Consider the following 20204-nt stretch of genomic DNA (forward strand, 5'->3'; position numbering starts at 1 on the left):
TGATAAAGTCGTTAGTGGGGGCTCTGGGGTTCCAGAAAAAAGAAGAAAGAAAGGGAAGAGGCAGGAACACTTACATTTACTAGGCACCTACTGATAGGAAGGTATTATGGTCATTTCACAGATGAGGCTTAAAGGCCTAATGATGTCACTCGCCTAAGGTCTCACAGCTCCTGTGAGTCCAGCAACCTCCCGGTAGGTCCACCCTTTCCAAGACTGTCCCTTGCTTCCAACACCTGGCACACATCCCAAAGGAGGAACAGGCCTGGAGGCCTGGGCTGGGCCACAGACTGGTTCTGAGAGTGATCTATCTCTCTGTGGGGCCCCCCACCTTCTCGACTCAAACACCAGGACGAGTGCCAGAGCCATGGGCAGAGAAAGACCCATGAACCCCTCCCGAGGAGGCTGGAGTTTTTTTTTTTTTGAGATGGAGTCTCACTTCCGTCACATAGGCTGGAATGCAGTGGCGCCATCTTGGCTCACTGCAACCTCCACCTCCCAGGTTCAAGCAATTCTCCTTCCTCAGCCTCCCGAGTAGTTGGGATTAAAGGTGTGTGTCACCATGCCTGGCTAATTTTTGTGCTTTTAGTAGAGACAGGGTTTCAACATGTTGGCCAGACTGGTCTCAAGCTCCTGACCTCAGGTGATCCACCCAACTTGGCCTCCCAAAGGGCTAGGATTACAGGCCTGAGCCACCTCGCCTCACCTAGAGTTTTTAATAAGATAAGGTTGGCTGGCATTCTGGCTCTGCACCATTCTGGCTATGTGACCTTAGGCAGATTCCTGAACCTTTCCAAGGCTCAACAGCTTTATAAAATGGGGATATTGCTGGGCGCAGTGGCTCACACCTGTAATCCCAGCACTTTGAGAGGCTGAGGCGGGTGGGTCACCTGAGGTCAGGAGTTCGAGACCAGCCTGGCCAACATGGAGAAACTCTGTCTCTACTAAAAACACAAAAATTGGCCGGGAATGGTGGCGGTTACCTATAATCTCACCTACCTGGGAGGCTGAGACAGAATTGCCTGAACCCAGGGAATGGAAGTTGCAGAGAGCCAACGTCCCACCACGACACTCTGGCATGGGCAGAAGAGTGAAACTTTGTTTCAAAAAAAGAAAAAAAAATGGGAATGTCGTCGTTGATGATAACAGACACATACCTTTTCCAGCAGTTGGAGGATTAAATGCAACAGTGCACAGGACATGATTTCCCATTTTGCACACAGCCAGGCACAGAATGGACACTCAGGAGCAGCACCTGGTGCTTATGTAGCCCCGGTGACCTCTCCCACCCCAGCCCCGGCCCAGGATCCAGTCTTCACTCTAAAGTGGCAGGAGAGACTGTAAAACCTCCCTCCCCTTCTCAGGCGCCCCTGCTCTCCAAAGATCCTCTGGCACTGCACTGCCCAGGCTGTTATTATTGTTAACAATAACAATGACCGCTGCTCTCATTTATTGACCACTGACTCTGTGCCAGGCGTTGTGCCAAGTTTTCTTTTGTTTCATCGTCACTGCAATCGAGGCAGTACTATTAGTCTCTGTGTAATCCAGGCAAGGACACTGAGGTACAGTGAGGTTAAGTGACTTGCTGGGGTCACAGAGGTAGGGATTGGCCCAGCTGGGAATGTCTGGAGGCTGGGAGAACAGAATGACAGAATGAAGTCATTCTACAGACTCAGCTGCACCAATTGCCAGGACTCCTGGTCTGGGATCCAGTGAGGAGGCTGGGAGGCTGCTAAGTTCTGTTCATGGTCACCCAAAGGGCACCCTTGTGGCCTGGCCACAGGACAGGACTTCTGCCCACACTCTGTGCCCCTTCCTGCCACTCTGTCCAGTGAGACTGCCTCGGTCCGCAGCTGCCATAGGAGATGAGGACCGTGACTGTCTCCTTCCAGCTGGGATGCCAGGCGGGGCCCAGGCAGGAGACCAGGACCCAGGATCAGCACAGAAGAAATGGTTGGAAATGTTGAAAGGGCACCTGGGGATGGGGATGCAAACAAGAGATGAGCAGCAGCAGGAAACTGCCACCCCACACCAAGGGGGTTGCTCCCGAGGCTGGGACAGCAAAGGGAAGGGGAGGAGGTTCCCCAGGAGCCCAGGAGCTGGAGCCACTAAGGCATGAACTCCCAGCCAGAGTCCACTCAGATCTGGGGATCAGGAGGAATACCCAGACTTCTCTTCTTCCCCTGCCCCACCCCATCTTCCTCCAGAACCTTTCATTGGGTAAAACTAATCAGAAGCCAGTTGGCAAAGCGGGTCTGGGGCATGAGATTTGCTCTCCAAGATACTGAGCAGAACACAGGCAAGGCGCAGATGTGACAACAAACCAAACAAATGACCAGGGCACAGACCTCTCCAGGGCTGCCTCCTGCTCCTGTGGCTGCGCCTCGCCTGCTTCAGGGCTCCTGCTGAGTAGGGGACAGTGGACTCTCGATGCTGGTGATCACATACCCCCCCGGAGTCCACCTGGGCCTGTGTCTCTTCTCCTCACCCCTCTTGTTGGTGTCAGGAGACCCTAATCGACTGAGCTGGCCACTCCCTTTGCATACGTGACCTGGACTGCCTGGTGGTCTTCACTGGCCTGTGCTTCACTTCGGTGACCGTGTTTCAATCTAGTTCTGACTTCCTCCCCATCAGTACTGACCTTACCGGGCTGGGGCCTCACCATAGTCTTCCCCCATGCCTGCTTAAGTTATAAGACCACAGAAGATGCCACCGCATTCCAAAGCTCTCCCACCAAGCACTCTAATTAAGAGCTCAGGCTGGAGCTCTCAGACCTGAGGTCAAAGCCAGCTCTGTCACCTACTAACTCTGAACAAGTGATTTTATCTCTCTAAGCCTGAATTTGCTCATATATAAAAAAAGGGGAGGAACAGTAATAATACCATAATGCAATCGAGCATTCATTCCACAAATACCGATTGATACTTTCTGTGTATTGGGGTCTGTCTAGGAACAGGAGGGATAGGAAGAGTGAAATATTGGAAGGTAAGTTGTGAGGAAAACCAACTTGAGCTGGCCTCAATGGAAGGACATTTGTTGGCTCACTTAGCTGGAGGTCCAGAGGTAGGGTGATGTTATGAACTAAATTATGTCTCCTCCACATTCATGTGTTAAAGCCAGCGAATGTCTTTCTGTGAACTGCATTTGGAAATAGGGCCTTTGTGGCAGCTATTAATGTTAGATGAGGTCATAAGGATAAGGTCCTAATCCAATAGGACTGGTGTTCTTATAAGAAGGCAGAGAGATTTCTGGTATCTCTTCCTCTTCTTAAAAGGATAGCAGTCCTATCTGGAAGAGATATCAGAGAGCTCTGTCTTTCTCCATGCATACACAGAGAAGAGGCCACGTGAGGTCCCAATGAGAAGGCGGCTATCTGCAAGCCAGAAGACAGGCCTCACCAGAAACCAACTTTGATGGCGCCTTGATTTTGGACTTTTAGCTTCCAGAACTGTAGCAAAATAAATTCCTGTTGTTGAAGCCACTCAGTTTATGGTATTTTGTTACAGCAGCCCAAGCAGACTAACACCATAGGCTTCTGATTTGATGAGTCCAGAAACACCAATTCTAGTTCCCTGCGATGCCCTGGACTCTACCCTCCTCTGTGTCTGGCGCCGTCCTTAGGCTGGTGGCAGGAGACTACCCTGGTTCCAGGCTCTGCAATGTCCAGGGGAAGAGAGAGAGAAGATTGTCTTGAACTCCTGACCTCAGGTGATCCACTCGCCTTGGCCTCCAAAGTGCTTGGATTACAGGCATGAGCCACCACGCCCGGCCAAGAGAGAGAAGATTGTCCATGAAGCTGCCTGATAAAAACAAGCATACTCTTTCCTAGAAACCCAAATCAAACCTTCCTGGCATCTATTGGCCCTAACTAGGTCACATGCCCATCTCAGAACCAATTCTCAAGATTTGGGAAAGCCAGACACGTGTATTTTGTACAGCATGGGAAAAGCTGTAATACAGAGACACCTCATACAAGTGTAAGCAAAATAGAATGTATGTCTCTTTCATATAAGAGTTCTAAGAGTTCAGCCAAAAAAAAAAAAAAAAAAAGCAGTCAAAGACTGAGAGGAGGGCTTGGCCATCCTCCAAATGTGGTTTCCCTCTCTAGGTCCAAGGAGATGGCTTCAAATTTCTATCATCTCCCAGGGAGGGAGAAGGGCAGAAGGGTCAGGGAAGCACATGCACAATGCTTTTGAGGGCCCAGCTTAGAAGTGGTCTGATTATTTCTGCTCACTGTTCATTGGGGGAGAACTTAGACTCTTGGCCACATTGAGCAGCAAGGGAGGTTGGGAAATGTAGTCTTTAACGAGGCAGCCATCTGCTCAGACAAAAATCAGGAGTTCTGTTATTTAAAAAGGGAATCGTGTATGTGAGTGAACCAGCAAAGACTCTGCTGCACACTGATTAGTTAGGGCCAGGTTCCGGGTCAGCTTCCACGGAGACCCATGAGCTTGCTTCTTTAGTCTCTGTACTCTGGGTCTGTCACAGCAGCTTAGCTCATATTCTAAATAATGAACTGTGCCTTGCGTTGCGTTAGTTTCTCTTAAGAAGCTGGAAGGGGGAGAATGGATGTTGGGCAGCCAGCCAGCAGTGTCTACTACATTATCTGCCCTTGAGGTCCTGAGATGCTGGGGGAAGAACTGGGTTTAAATAGATAACTGTGGTCAACATGACCACTGGTAAACTCACGACAATATATAAAGCCCAGTGAAAAAAGAGGGAAGAATGAAGAGGAGGCTTTTTAGAGGGAATGGCCGAGTATCATGAGTTCATTTTGGCCGGGTTTTAAAATAGGTGTGGGAATTTCCCAATGGTTTTGATTGAGAAAGGGCATTTCAGACAAAGAGAACGGCAAAATATGGAGGTCTACGGGGTGTGGCTGGTGCTCTGAGAGCGGGGAGGCCGCGGTACTCTGGGATCAGATAATGATGAGCATCTGAAGGCCTTCAGATGGGAGGGAAGCAGCCTGTCCCACAGGCCTCTGGAAGCCATGGAGGGTTTTTAAGCCTGGGAAGACATGATCAAATCTGTGTCTTTCTCTGAGGGAGGGACTGGAGGATGACTCGTTAGGAAGCTATTTCACAAATTCAGCTGAGTAATAAAGACAGCCTGCATCAGATCAGGGCTTTGGTGGTGGGAACGGAGACAAGGAGACAGTGTGCAGAGAGATTTTGGTTGGGGAATGACGGAACTTGGTAACTGGGTGACAAAGGCGGTTTGAGTGAGAATAGAGGGTGGCGGTTTAAACACAGGTAAATACGGTCCTGAGTGCACATGCTTGCGCTGGAAACCTGCAGAAGGAGTACAGGAAGTGCAAGTTTGGGGGTGAGAGGACAAAATGCCTTCCCACTGTCCTGAGCCTGGTCCATGACAGACTTCTTTGAGTTTCTGAAATATTTAAGTCTCTCTTAACTCAAGGCATCTGAACACTCTGTCCCTCCTCTACAGAATACTCCCTTACCCCCAAATCTCCAAGTGGCTAATTCCTTATTTCCTCCAAGAGCCTTTCTTGACTCCGTCACCAAGGTCAGAAACCCTCTCCTGTAGCCTTATAGCATCCCATTTCTTTTATTTCCCCACCTCTCACTGGTGGTTATTGAATGTCTGTCTTTCTCCAAGACACCTGTAATTTCTATGAAGCAGGAACCATGTCTGTATTTTCCACTGCTTCATCGTCAGCAATGAAGTATAGTGCCTGGCACGTGGTGGGCACTCATGCTGAGTTTGAGGCATCAAAACAGTGGCCATTGGAAACAGGAGTTGGCCAATATTTGGATCTAGGCCCATTTGGATGGAATGCAAGGTAATGGCGCCACCATGGGGACAGGTGATGTGACTCTTGAGTAGGCCTGGATCACTCTAGCTTAGTGGTTTTCAACAAGGGCTGATTTTTGCCTTCCCAGGGACGTTTCTGACTGTCACAACTGGACGTGAATATAAATGTGTATGCTATTAGCATTGAGAGGGTAGAGGCCAGGGATATTGATAAACATCCTACGACACCCAGGACAGCTCCCCACAACAAAGAATCACCCAGCGCAGACTGCCAATAGTGCCAAAGTGGAGAAACGCTGCAGAGATGGGCGAGCCAACTGACACGGCTGAGTTCCAGTTTGGCCTACTGGCTCCTATGGTCCAATTGAGTAAGAGCAAGAGAAGCTTAGCGGCTGTCACAAGAATTATGGACTTGTGATGTGCAGCCAGGAACCATCCTGGATCAGGCTTCAGTCAGAGGCCCCAACACCTTAGGCAGTTTCCCCTTAACTGAACTCCCAGCCGTAAGCCCAGCTGGCCCTGCCTGGCGCTCGCCTCTCTGACTCATCCTGTTGGGTTTCTCTCACTCTTTGGTGGAAGGGCACCACACTCTCTTCCCGCCCCATCTGCCTCGCTGATTATTTTCAGCTTGGCTTGCAGAGGCCCAACACTGCAATTACTCCCCAACCTCAATGGCTCCTTCTGAAAATAACATTTGGGTCGAAGAAAACCTCAGTCTGGTGGGCTGGATTTTATACTAAACAGTTAAAGAATGGGTGTGGGCAAGCGGGGGTGGGGTGGGGGCAAGGGAGTGGCACGATGGTACAATTAAGAGAAGAATCTGGAAGAAGGGGAAAGGAAAGGAAATGGAAGAGGTGGTGGTGGTGGTAAGGGCTGTTGCAGAAAGAAAATAGAAGGGCAGGGGTCATCCATCTTCTAAAAGTCTTATGCCAAGTCTTTATTTCTGCCTCTAATTGAAGGTTTTGTTTGCTGTAATAACCCATCCCTACCCCCAATCTTTGAGGCCTGGGAAATTCATGTCTGCCTGGGGCCAGAAGAATTAGTCTATGGGCATAGCAATCTTTATCCAAGTTAGTGACCAGATTTTCCAACCCCAAAATAGAAGACACATGGTCTGACATAGGCTTTTTGTTCTCTTTCCAGATGAGAGTGGCAGTCTGGGAAATGTAGTTTTAATACGGAAGGGGGAATTTCTAGGTGTTTCCATGGTCAATGGAGGAGAGTAGACACAATGTTCAAAATAGGGAGTGTCATGTACATCAGAGATGCATGTATGGGTTATATTATTTCAAAGAAGAAAATGATATTATTCTGAGTGATGTAACTCGGGAATGGAAAACCAGACGTCGTATGTTCTCACTCATAAGTGGGAGCTAAGCTATGAGAATGCAAAGGCAGAAGAATGACACAGTGGACTTTGGGGACTCAGGGGGAAAGGATGGGAAGGGTGTGAGAGATAAAAGATTACAAATTGAGTGCAGTGTATGCGGCTTGGTTGATGAGTGCACCAGAATCTCACAAATCACCACTAGGGAACTTAGTCATGTAACCAAACACCAAGTGTTCCCCAAAAACCTACGAAAATAAAAAATAAAAAAAAAAAAGAAGAAAACGAAACATGGGAAATGAGAAATTTTGTCCCATCCAGGTAGAGGGGAGAGGGGGATCTAGGGAGTATGTAAAGAAATGCCTGGAGGCACCCTTTGGATCCCAAAGGTGCTTTTTAAAAAAGGTGCTTTAAAGGGGGCTTTACAAAATTGTTTTAAAAAATTGAAAGGCTGATTGACCTACCTTCTATGACCGCTGTGAGAAGGAGCTGAAGTCTGCAAAACGTAGACCCTTGCACTTAGCCTAAGTAACCAGTAGTTCATGAGTGCTGGGAGATTCCTGAATGCAGTTCCTTAACGCTTGTTGGCATTTCTGTCACTATATCAACTAGCCCTGTGGGGACCTCTCAGGGTCAGCCCATTGGCTTCCTTGGGTAGTGGTGCCAGTGCTGCCCGCTGTTACAGAGTGTGCCCTTGGGAGGAGTCCTTGGGAGGCCAGCGGGTCCTTCGGCCCTCTATGCGGATGGCTCCATCAATCTGGAGGGGAAAGGGAAGGCCTCCCTCTACTCAGGGCCCACTTTGCTCACTCGCTCAGTACTATTTTAACGGGTGGCCACCATGTGCCAGGCACTGGGCCAGGTACTGGATACACAGCAGTGACCAAGGCAAGACTCTGTGCCCAAGGAGCGTCCGGTCTACTGAGGGAAGCAGGTACTCACAGTATGGTGCTATTAAGTGCCACCATCCAGGTAAGTACCCAATGCCAGGAGAGCACATGGGAGAAGACCAAACGGAGCCTTAGAAAGAAGAGAATTCTAAACTGGGAGAGATGTCCTGAGTTGGTCGGATCAAGGGTGTGTGAAGAAATTATGATTCTGCTCATTGTACAGATGAAGAAACTAAAAGCTTCAGATCATACAGTTAGTAATGGCAAAACCTTTGGCTGAACCCTGGCTGACCAGATTCTTACTCCCCCTATGCCTGTACCCTGTGCTGCCCAGCTCCCAGGTGGCCTCATCCAGACCCTGACATTTGAACTTGGCCTTGAAAAGGGGGTAAGATTTGGAGAAATTGCGGGTCCTCCTTGGATAGGGCAGCCATGTAGGCTTTGGAGCCTAGTGGAGTTTGCATCCTGGTTAGGCAAGTTACTTAACCTCTCTGTGCCTCATTTTTCTCCTTTAAAATGCAAACACCCACTTTCTATGGTGTCATAAGGAGTAAGAATGTGTAAAGTGCTTAGAACAGTGCCAGATATTGACAGACACTCAATATGTTAGGTACTATTACCTCCAGAGTTTTTGTTTGTCTGCTTGTTTTTGAGACAGGGTCTCACTGTCACCCAGGCTGGAGTGCAGTGGCACCATCACAGCTCACTGCAGCCTCAACCTCCCGGGATCAACCAAATCCTCCCACCTCAGCCTCCTGGGTAGTTGGGACTACAGGCGCAGGCCACTATACCGCTAATTTTTGTGTTTTTAGCAGAGATGGGATGTTGCTCAGGATCATCTCAAACTCTTGGGTTCAAGTGATTCTCCAGCCTTGACCTCCCAAAGTGCTGGGGTACAAGCATGAGCCATGGTGCCCAGCAATTACCAGAGTTTTTCACCACATGTGGTAGACAAGACAATTTAGCTAACAAACATACTTTTTTTTTTTTTTTTTTTTTTTTTTGAGGGATCACCCCTTTTTTTTTTTTTTTTTTTTTTTGAGACGGAGTCTCCCTCTGTCGTCCAAGCTGGAGTGCAGTGGAGTGATCTTGGTTCACTGCAACCTCTGCCTCCCAGGTTCAATCGATTTTCCTGCCTTAGCCTCCCGAGTAGCTGGGACTATAGGCACCCGCCCCAACGCCCGGCTTATTTTTGTATTTTTAGTAGAGATGGGGCTTCATCATATTTGCCAGGTTGGTCTTGAACTCCTCACCTTGTGATCGGCCTGTCTCAGCCTCCCAAAATGCTGGGATTACAGGCGTGAGCCACCACACTCGGCCATTTTTTTTTTTTTTTTTTTTGTAAATAAGGCTAGTCAAGTGATGCAGTGTGGGTGGAGAAGGAAAGAATAAAGAAAAGAAAGAAAGAAATCGGTAACCGGATTAGTGATCAGTTAGTTGTAAACACCATTGCACTCGAACCAGCCCATATATACATTTTTCATTTTAATAGTTTTGAATTTATTTTCAGCCTGTAACTTTGCTAATGTTATTGCTTAGGGCAAAGCTATCTAAAAAAGGGAAACGATTTAATTTAAATAAAAAGTTAATAAAGTAAAAGTCAATTAAAATATATAATAGAGGTGGAATATGGATATAGAAGCAAACTGTGAAGGCAATACCCGAATGGCTGAAAATTTTGAAAAATAATCGGTGACGCCTCCTGCTCATAAAACCTAAAGCAGATGAGCAAGGCAGGGGAGCTACTGACCAAGGCGGTATCAAAACCTTGCCTCCTTCCCGCCCCGTAGCCGCTATCCTTCCCTTCTTAAGAAATCGGGTGTGAGGGCCCAGGCCCGCTAGGTTTCACTGAGCTTTCTAGCTGTGGATCCTGGACAGCGCTGCGGATCGGGGGCGCAGGGGAGGGAGGCTGAATCCAAAGGCCCAAGTCTGGAAACCGAAAGCTAACTTCCCAACTTCTCTCTGCTGGGGCGTTTGGGGAGATCTGGGCCTCTCTGATTTTTTTTGGATCACTGGGTCAATCAGTCAGCCAATGCCTCGGGAGAAGTTTAATTAAGCTCAGATCGCGGGCGCGAGCTGCCAGAGGTCTCCCCAGCAGGCCGGCCCCGCCCCTCGCACATCTGGTGAAAAGCACCCCCTCCGCCCTGCGGGGCGGGGCCGCAGCCCGCGCATGCGCGTCGGCCCGGCGCCCGGCGCCCCGCTGCAGAACTCAACTCCCAGAACAGCGTTGCAAACTGTTGCATCAGACAGCAAGCAGCCGGCCGCGCCGCCAGGGTTTCTAGGAAGATAGGAAGGGTTTGAGATCCTCTGTGGTTGCCTGGGAGCTTTGGCTGTCACTCACGGTGTTTACATGCCGGTAACACTGGCCCCTAAAATATCAAGCTTGCATCGGTCAGAGAAGGGCCGTAGCCACAGGTGAAATTCCTTGAACTCCGTTGCTCCTGTCCCCACTCCACGCCCTCACCCAGGTGGGACTAACTGAACTGGATTCGATCTGCCTTATTAGTGGCAAGGGCCCTGAAGGAATGAGCTGGGTTCGATTTCTCTTCCCAAGTACAAGAATGCCCCTTGAGGAATTTCTCACTCTGTGAAAGTGCAAAACTAATTTCCCCAGACTAGCGCTATTCCCGGTTCCCAAAAGGGTTTGGAAAGATCCCAGTAGGAATGTTCAGTGGTGTCCAAATCTCTTTACCCCAACAGCTGGACACGCAGACCCTGAGCTAGGAGCCCCTCTAGCCACCCAGAACTTCTTGGTGGGTGGACACACGTCCTTGACACAGAGGTCTTTTTTGTCGTATTTCAGGCCCTTGTGTTCTGAAGACTGGATATTAGCCAGAAAATGCACAACCACAAATTCATGCAGACGCAGCACACATATATAACGAGTTCTCTGAGTCCCAATGGCTGAGCAACTCAGGTCAGTGGAAAAGTTGTCCTGATGTTCCCTCACTCTTCTGGTCTCTGGGCCATTCTTCCACAAAGAGAGAAAATAATGCTGTATCTGGAAGGGAGAGGACAAGCTGAGGCAGGTGGGTGGGATATTCAAGAAGAATAAGAGCTCTGATTTGGAATCTAGTTTTTAAAGGGATTTTCAAGGACATAATCTGAATCCTATGGCTCAATCCTCTTTTTTTTAATTTTTTTGGAATGGGTCAAGACCAAGATCATTCAGTATTAATGGATTTTCCAGAAAGACAAAAACTGGCCATTTACCTTGAGCATTCTGCTCTTTTACGGTGTTGATGGTGAAAGTCTGTTCCATGTGAATAATTTTGAGAACTGAAACAGGCCTAGTGTCTTCCTTCCCTTTCATTATTATGAACCGCTCGATCCCAAGGTTCAACTAAAAAAAAAAAGACCCAAAAGACTCATAAGCCTTATTCAATGTGTCCCATGCCAGACAGTCACTGTTGTTTGTTTTAGCCAGCATTTTCCTGTGAAGCATTATGTCACTATGGGATTTTCATTGTAACAGATGTTTCATAAGTATGACCTGAGTGATTTCAGTTGTCAGAAACAGTGTTCTTATGAACTGAAGGAAAGACCCTAGGAAAGGATGGGAAGGCATTGGCAGGTCCTGGAGCTAGAACATTCCCAAGTTCTGCCCCTGAAGGTCTATCAGGACCCATGCCTGCCAAAAGGATATCCCCAAGGTGGGGCTCTAAGTTCAGCAGGTATGGCCTCAGGTAGCTCCCAGAAGCTGATAGAATATCAAATGTGTCTCAGCAGTCATTCCCACATGGAGAAGCAAGTCAGTTACTCTGGTGGAGCCAAGCCTGAAAGTTGGAACCATGAGGAAAGGAGCCAGGTGGGAGCAGGAGAAGGTGAGTCCATGAGCTCATGCCAGGTTCTCTGCTGTATCCCCAGCACCACATATAATGGCTCTATATGTTTGTGGAGTGAATGTACTGAAAGAAGGAGGGAAGGAGAAGCAGACTGAGGAAAAGGCAAAGAAGCCCAAGAATTTTGTCGGAGGCCGCCTGGTATGGCCAGGGTATTGGGGGAAGAGGGGAATTCTTCCAGTTTAAAGACACAGGGCAATAGAGTCAGAACTATTAAGTGATGAGTCCCATGAGGTTCTTTCTGCCTTGGCTTTCGTCATTTGGAAAACCTCCAGTTGGTGGTTCCATAGCCAAGCAGTCATTCTACTTAACTAAGCCTAGTGACATCATCACCTATTGCCTCACCTTGACTGAATTTCCAGAGCAAATTTCTGGAAAAGTGAGGGGTCTGAGGAGTGACTGAGATCTAGAGGACAGGAATCACCCCAGAAACCACACTTCAAAACCATAAGCAGGCCGGGCCTGGTGGTTCACACCTGTAATCCCAGCACTTCTGGAGGCCGACGCGGGTTGATCACCTGAAGTCAGGAGTTCGAGACCAGCCTGGCCAACATGGGGAGACTCCATCTCTACTAAAAATACAAAAATCAGCCAGGCGTGGTGGTGGGCGCCTGTAATCCCAGCTACTCGAGAGGCTGGGGCAGGAGAATCACTTGAACCCGGGAGGCGGAGGTTGTAGTGAGTTAAGATCGTGCCATTACACTCCAGCCTGGGCTACAAGAGCGAGACTCCATCTCAAAAATAAATAACAATAATAAAAAATAAAGCCATAGCAACATGGTAGCCCAGGTAGTCAGATGATACAAGCATGTACTAAAAGGGTGATTTACTTTACACATTGATGGAGCACTCATAGATTCTAGACACTATACCAAGCCCAGATCCAGACAAAGCTGTCCTCAGGGCTTATGATCTAAATTCCGTGTGGAAAGTCTGTTTTTGAAATGTTTAAGGCACCTCATTTAATCCTCATTTCCATTTCACGTCATGTACCTCCTTCCTGAGAAACCCACCACATTTTAAGTTTGTAGCTGGCTTTCCTTCTGTTTTTGCTATTTATGTGCCAATTTAAAGGGTGGGGAGAGCCACATTAATTTTAAAATAAAACACAAATAGCAAAACGAGGCTTGGTTAAAGGAAAAACCACAAAAGGGATTTTTTTTTTCTTTCTCCCATACTTTTCAGATTTTCCTAGAACCACCTTTATTTTCTCAGAGCCCAGACATAGAAAGTGAGTGGGCCTCTCCGGATGCTCTTCCAAGCTAAAGCCAAAAGCCTCATTCCTATTCTGTCCTTGCACCTTTAGGTTTTGTTTTTCTGTTAGACATCTGAGTCCCACATTGGGGACTCAAGCTGGTCAAGCCTCCCCTGCACATGTGGTATTTCTATGCACTCTCAGCACAGAGATTTTGATTTGTTTTTCATGATTTGCATCTTACCTCTTCCGTTCAGCTGTTTCAGCATGTACATTCTGGGTGATGAGAACACAGCTTTAAAGTCAGACACTCCTGGGAAGAATCCCACCTTTGCCACTTACCAGCCTTGTGACCTCATCCATCAAACAGCAATCATCATCCACACCTCTTAGGGCTGTAGTGGGGGTTAATGAGTCAAAGCACATAAAGGGCTCAGCGCAAAAGAAGCACTCTGTAGTCGGTAGCTATTATGAAAATAGATCTTTTCATCTATCTGCGCCTACTTCACCAACCCTCCCCCTACCCACCGTATTTTGGCGAAGAAGAGAAAAATTAGTCATTTATCCCAAGTAGATGATTTATCCCTATTTTAAATCGCCAGAAGGCGAGAAGGGGAGGCAAGGCTAAATTTGACTTGCAAACACCTAAGCTTTTAATGGGATGGGAATAGGTGTCCGAGCCTCTCAGCAGGAGATGACAAAACCGGCTGCGCAGGAACTGGGGAAGCCTTGGAAGCCGGTGATGGGATGGCAGGAGCACAGAAGATGGGGAAGAGTGGTCGGGGAAAGCAGGGCCAGGGCTGAAATGGTGGACCGGAGGGATGGCAGCCACCATGAAGGGAAGCTTCTTGCTTCGGGGTTCTGAGTCCAGGCGTCTGCAGGCCGACGTCAGCCCGCCCGGAGGTCCTGGTGACAGTGAGATCCAAGGCGCGTGCGGCAGCGCCCTCTGCCGGTCGCGCGGGGCAGGCGCCCAGCCAAGAGCCCGGCCCCGCCGCTCTGCAGACGGGACTCCAGATCCCTCCTGCTGCCTCCGCCCCCCTCCATCCCTACTGAGGACCGCAGCCCCGTCCCCGACTAGATTCCCGGAGACGCCTCCCTATCCAACGCCTGCGGGCTGAGCAGGGACGATGCTCAGAAACACCGGATTCACCAGGGGATCGGAGGCCGCGGGGGCTGCGCCTCTGCGACTCAGGGCCATGCCCTGCTGGGCTGTCGGAAGGGGCATCGCCTATGGCCAAGACCGCGGGTTCTGCGCACAGAGAGGAGCCCTGGGTTCGCTTTCTGCCTCGTCCATTTTCCAGCTAGGTGACCTTGGGCAAGGTATTATACTTAAATTTCCATGTGCCTTAGTTTCCCCATCTTTAAGATGGAGAGAAGGATCCCGTCCTTAGTGGGTTGACATGAAGATGACATGGGATCCAACAGCCGGGGTTGGAATTCTGGCACTAACATAAGCTAGCTGTGTGCCCTGGGGCAAGTTACTTAACCTCTCTGTGCCCGGGTTTCCTGCAAAAGACTGATAATAATGGTACTTACCTCCGAGGGTTGTTGCCGGCAAAGCGCTTAACACCGTGCCTGGCACAGAGTAAGCGCTCAATAAATGGTGGCCATTATGGCTGTGATCGTTATTATTGTTCCTAAGGGCGCTGAGCACACCATTGGAGCTCTAGCTGGCGGCTATGATTAGTCTCTTTCTTAGGTCCCGCTATTTCTTTCCGGAAATCTTTTACTCAGCGCTCATGTCCTTATCAGTATTCGAAGGACAGCCGGCCCCACCGAATTTGGAAAGATCGAGGTTCCCCTGGAGGAGGGCCAAGGATGCGGCCGCGGGCTGCCGGGACTGGGACCTCCCGGAGGAAGCCCGCGTCGCACGGCCTCCGCCCGGGCCTCCATGAGCGCGCATCAGAGCCGCAGTGACGTCGCCGGGCTCGCGGGCCGGTGGGAGGCGCGGCCTGCACGTGCGGGGAGCCTGGCGGGGGCCGGGAGGGCAGGGGGTCGGGCCGCTAGCGGGAGGCGCCCCGGGCCGCGCGGGGACCCTGCACTCCAAGGCGGCCGGAAAAACTGCGGGAAGGCCCGGCCGGGGTCCGCTGTTCCGCGCCTGCTCGCTCCGGGTGCGCTCCGGGCGCCGCCTCCTTGCAGCCCGGCAGGGAGGCCGGAGGTGCGGCCGCCCGCTCCCGGCCCCAGGGCCCGCCCAGCCTGCCCAGGGGAGCTGCCCTCCCGGCGGCCGCGCGGAGTCGGCACGGTCCTTTGCGCCCGGTCCTTCTCGACCCCCCATCCGCCACAATCCTCGCCGCCCCCCAGCGATCCCTCCGTTTCTTCCCCCTCTGTCCTCCGTCCGACCAGGTGGTTTACTGTCAGCGGTGGAGAGCCCCTCGCAAGAGGCACCTCCCACCTCCGGCTCCCCGCCTGCAGCCCGGGCGCGCCCACCCCAACGCCGGCCCGACAGCTCTGCTCAAACGGTCGGCCCCGCGCGCACCTCCGCTCGCCGCGTGTTGACCCGATTACTGTCCATCGCGGAGAAGGCGCGCCCGCCCACCCCCTAGTCCCGACGCGTCGCCTTCCCTCCGGAACACTTCTCCCGGCACTCTGCACTCCATCCTCATTCCCACTCCAGCCAGACCTGCCCGGCGCCCCGCCCCCCTTGGCTGCTGACAAATCCCCCTCAAAGGTCTCGCCTGCACGCCGGTCTCCTTCAAATCCATCCTCCTCGCTCTGCCAGAACAGCCACCTGCAACCCCTGTTTGGCCCTGACTCCGCCCCGTCTAATAGACGCCCTCGCCTGCCATTTTCTACCCCACGCCCCCCGAGCTCGCCTCGGAGGCCCGAGCCCGCTGGGGCCACACTCTTGAAGGTCCTCAGGTCTTTGCAGCGCTTAGGCCCTATCCAGGGAATTTTCCCCTCCCTCCCTTCTCCCCCTTCCCCCACCGGCTTCCTCTTACTCATCCTCCAGAACTCAAATGTGAGTCACCTTTTCAAGAACGCCCTCCCCGTTCTGCTATCTGGCCGAGTGCAGTGTCTCTGGGCCGCCTGCTGGTTTTGTCATATTTAGGACCCTTCAGGATGGCCTGTGGGGTCCTGCATGCTCCGCGCACACCCCCTTCGCCTCCGCCTCCCCTCAACTCCAGCTCCTGTCTTCCTCTGCTCTGGAAGAGTCCCTGGTCCCTACCTCACCTTCCCAGTCCAGCCTCTTAGCACAGACTGTCTCTGCCTGAGACACCTTCCCGCCCCTCCTCTTCTACTCAATTTTCAGCTGTCATCCTAAGCAAGACTCAATTCATCTGAGAAACCTTCCCTGACCCACCCCCCCAACTCAGTGGAATTCTCTTTTAATAGGTCAAAGAGCAATTCAAAAGAATTTAAAGCATACGGAAAAACTACAGCGAATAATATAATTAATCACTATTCTGTGTGCCTTCCCTTGCCTCCCCCACGTCTTTGTCAAAGCTTAACATTTGCTCTGTTTTCTTCAGATCTTTTTTAAAGGACATAAAACCTTACAGATCTAGTCTTCTGAATTCATTTCTGTCCCTCCCTTATGGTAACTACTTTTCTGCCTTTGAGTTTTATCATTTCTATGTATGCTTTTGTATTTTTGCTACATATATTTGTGCCTGTAAGCACTTTATAGAATTGTTTGGTATGTTTTTAAACTCTGAAGAAACAGCATTATACTGAGTATATAATTGTGCAACTTGCTTTTTTCACCCAGCAGTATGATCTTGAAATGTGTTCACACTGAGACATGTAGTTCTAGATTATGCAGTTTTCACTGCCTATTCAGGTCGCATGATATGAGTTCATTATACTTAATTTACCAGTGTCCTTCTGAAGGCCATTCAACTTATTTTTAATTTTTTTTCTGTTAGAAACAATATTGTGATTAGCATTTTTTATACCCATCCCCTTGTGTGAATGTAAGTCTTTCAGTAGCCACTTGGGTGCAGAATTGCTGGGTTCAAGGCATGGGAACTGGCAGCTTTACTTAGAATGGCTAAATGGTATTTCAAAGTGGTTGTACCATTTACAGTTTGATAGCAATATATTAGAGTTCCCATGGTTGGCATCCTCAACAACTTTTGGTATTGTAAGATGTCAAAATTTTTGCCAAGCTGATGGGTGTGAAATGGCCTTTTAGTATTTTAATTTTGCAATTCCCTGTTAACAAGTGAGACTGGGCACTCTTTCATTTGTTTGTTGGCCATTTCCTCATTTTTAAGTCGCTAATTGGCTTATTTGACAGATTATCTCTTACTCTGAGTAGGAGTTCTTTATATATTCTGTGTACTAATCCTTTGTCAAGCTGTGGCCCATCTGTTGTCGTTTATTGTGCTCAATTGCAATTTTAAGCATGTATAATTATTTGATGAATGTCTGACTTTCCTATTAGATGATAAGTACCAAGAGAAGAGGAACTATCCCCTACAACTAGTGCAGTGTCTAACACATACTGGGAACTAGATAAATACTTCTGGACTGAATTGTATTGACATCATTATTATTATTATTATTATTATATGTTTGTCTTCTCATCTGTCACCCTCAATGTCCCACAAGGTATCAACTTCTTGAGAGAGAGATTTTATTCATCTTTGTATCTCCAATACCTATCATAACACAACACATATGGCACATTATATATACCCAATAATTTTAAATTAATTTCCTTTGAACTTTCTCTTCCTTCCCTCACCTTTCTCCTCACCCCATCTTTTATCTCTGAGCCCACTTATATTACCTATACAATGAATGATAAAGACCACCTAGGGTGTTGTCGAGAATCACCCCATACAGTGTGCGCATAAATAGAGCAGTGTTTGGTACATAGTTGGTGCTCAATAAGCAGTGACTTTCAGTATTCCTACAATAATCATTTTGGTGACTAAAGATACACTCCGCTTAATTTTAACAGGCAAAGTTCTTTCAGAGAGAGAATAAAAGTGAACCTTCTAAAGATCTGGTGACCGTTTTTTCCCCGTTATTGGCATTTGACCCACAATATAAGGCTCAGTTCCAACGTGATTTCTGAAAAGCATCAAATATCATTCTTCTCCTTTTCTTTTATAAATTCCAGAAATATCAAAGGCATATGAACCATACATAGAATTCAAACCTTTAAGTAGAAACACATAAAGGCCAATTCCAAGTCTTTGGCCAGAAGTCGGAGAGCAGAAAGAAGTTCTGTCAGGGATAGCAGAGGTGGGATTTAGTGGCTGCCGCTGAGGACAAAAGCAGAATTCTCACCTCCGTTTCCGACATCTGTCATTGATTGTGTGACTTTTGACCTATCGATAAAATGAAGATAATAATTCTTGCTTTTGCTAGAGGTCGAAATTCATTAATGACTCATTTGAAAATGCTTTGAGACTCTCAACGTGAAAGGCAGTTTGGGTATATTTAAACATAGCTCCTTCAAGGTAAATGGGCCAGCAACATCTGTCCCTGCCACGCAGGAACATGATCTCTATTCTGCCAGACAGGGAGGCCCAGGAAGGTGAGTTTTGTTCGCCCAGAGTTGTAAGTTACCGACAGGCAGGGGAAAAGCCCAAGAGGGAAGTCCTCGTTCTGTGCACGAACCCCCTTCATCTGCGGCCTGATTTTTGCAGGAATGATAAATCTCAGGGCAGCCGTATTTGATCAAGATGTAATACTAGGCAGAGGCCTGTCATCTCTAGGGTTTCCGCTCCGCAGGAGGAAAGCAGGTGGCTGCACTGGGTCTGCTGCAACGTGAGCCCACCAGAGAGAACAATTAGCGCAGTGACCGCTGGAGCCGCCTCTCCCCAGAAGGGCCAAAATGAGCTTTGCTGAGAGATGTAACAGGAGAAGGTGGGCTGAACCCAGAAAGCCCCTCTGGAGGCTGACCTTCTCCTCAACTCCGAGACCTACAAAAGGGTCAGGAAAAGCCATAGAGACGGCTGTTTGACAACTCCATGTCTTAGCGTCCTAGGGTTAAGCTGACCCCTGCTGCCGTGGGAACCAGCAACAACCCTGGAGCTACAAGACCAGGCTTTAAAATCCAGCTGTGAAACTTACTAGCTGTGCAATTTGGCCACTAACCCTCTGTGACTCAGCGGCTCAACTGTGGGTATTATAAGAACACCAACCCATCAGTGTTGTTAAGGAAGATGAAATGAGAAAAGGTAGGTGACAGTGTGCCACACGTGGAAGGGGCTCCGTCATTACTTATTAAACCAATTCAAACAGTAAAAACTCATTTAAGACCGAGCACAGCTCCCTCCTTTAAACATTTTTTTGGGTCTCTTTTTCTTATTCTTTTTTTAGACAAAGTCTTCCTCTGAGTGCAATAGCTTGATCTTTGCTCATCACAACCTCCACCTCCTGGGTTCAAGCGATTCTCCTGCCTCAGCCTCCAGAGTAGCTGGGATTACAGGTGCATGCCACCACGCTGAGCTAATTTTTCATATTTTTAGTAGAGACAGCGTTTCACCATGTTGGTCTTGAACTCCTAACCTCGTGACCCGCCTGCATCAGCCTCCCAAAGTGCTGGGATTACAGACATGAGCCACCACGCCTCGCCATCTTTTTTTTTATTCTTAAAGCAATGCTTGAACATGATAAAACAGAAACAGAAACAAAAGCTCCAACAGCATGAAGTGGGATACAGTGAAAACCAAACATCTCTCCCATGGGAAACCCTTGTCACCCATTTCTCTTCCCCTGGCGGCAATGAATGTTACTAGTTTCTAGTGGATCTTTCTGAAGGTTGTCTGTGGATATACATAAAAGATCTATGTGGGTTTTAAACTGTGCCTTTTTTTATGCGGATAACATGGTATGTACATTCTTCTTATACTTCACATTTTTTGTCCCACTTAATATAGCTTGGAACCAATTACATGTAAGTTCATATAGAGCTACCTTATTCTTTTTGAGACCCCATCGTGTTATGCTGTGTTTATTTACCAGTCCTCTACCACTGGACATTTGGGTTTTTATTAGTTTTCTGTGTCAGCTGTAACAAATTGCCATAAATTTAGTGTCTTAAAACAATACAAATCTATGATCTTACAGTTCTGTAGTTCAAAAGTCTGAAGTAAGCCTTGCTGGGCTAAAATCAGGTACTGGAAGGACTGTATTCCCTCCTGGAGACTCTAGGGGAGAATCTGTTGTGTGCTTTGCAGCTTCTGGAACACCTGCATTCCTTGGCTTGTGGCCCCTTCCTC

General features: G+C 48.8%; 1 long non-coding RNA gene across 1 annotated transcript; it reads right to left on the reverse strand.

Annotated features, from left to right (window-relative positions):
* Window positions 1-13652: 13652 nt before the first annotated feature.
* Window positions 13653-15213, reverse strand: LOC119471362. Its single transcript, XR_005200394.1, has 2 exons — window positions 14560-15213; window positions 13653-13929 (listed from the first exon to the last, which is right to left on the reverse strand). It is a non-coding gene; the product is annotated as an uncharacterized LOC119471362 (long non-coding RNA).
* Between the last annotated feature and the right edge of the window lie 4991 nt (window positions 15214-20204).

The sequence above is a fragment of the Cebus imitator genome, unplaced genomic scaffold, assembly GCF_001604975.1.
Source record: "Cebus imitator isolate Cc_AM_T3 unplaced genomic scaffold, Cebus_imitator-1.0 Scaffold58, whole genome shotgun sequence".
Lineage (NCBI taxonomy): Eukaryota > Metazoa > Chordata > Mammalia > Primates > Cebidae > Cebus > Cebus imitator.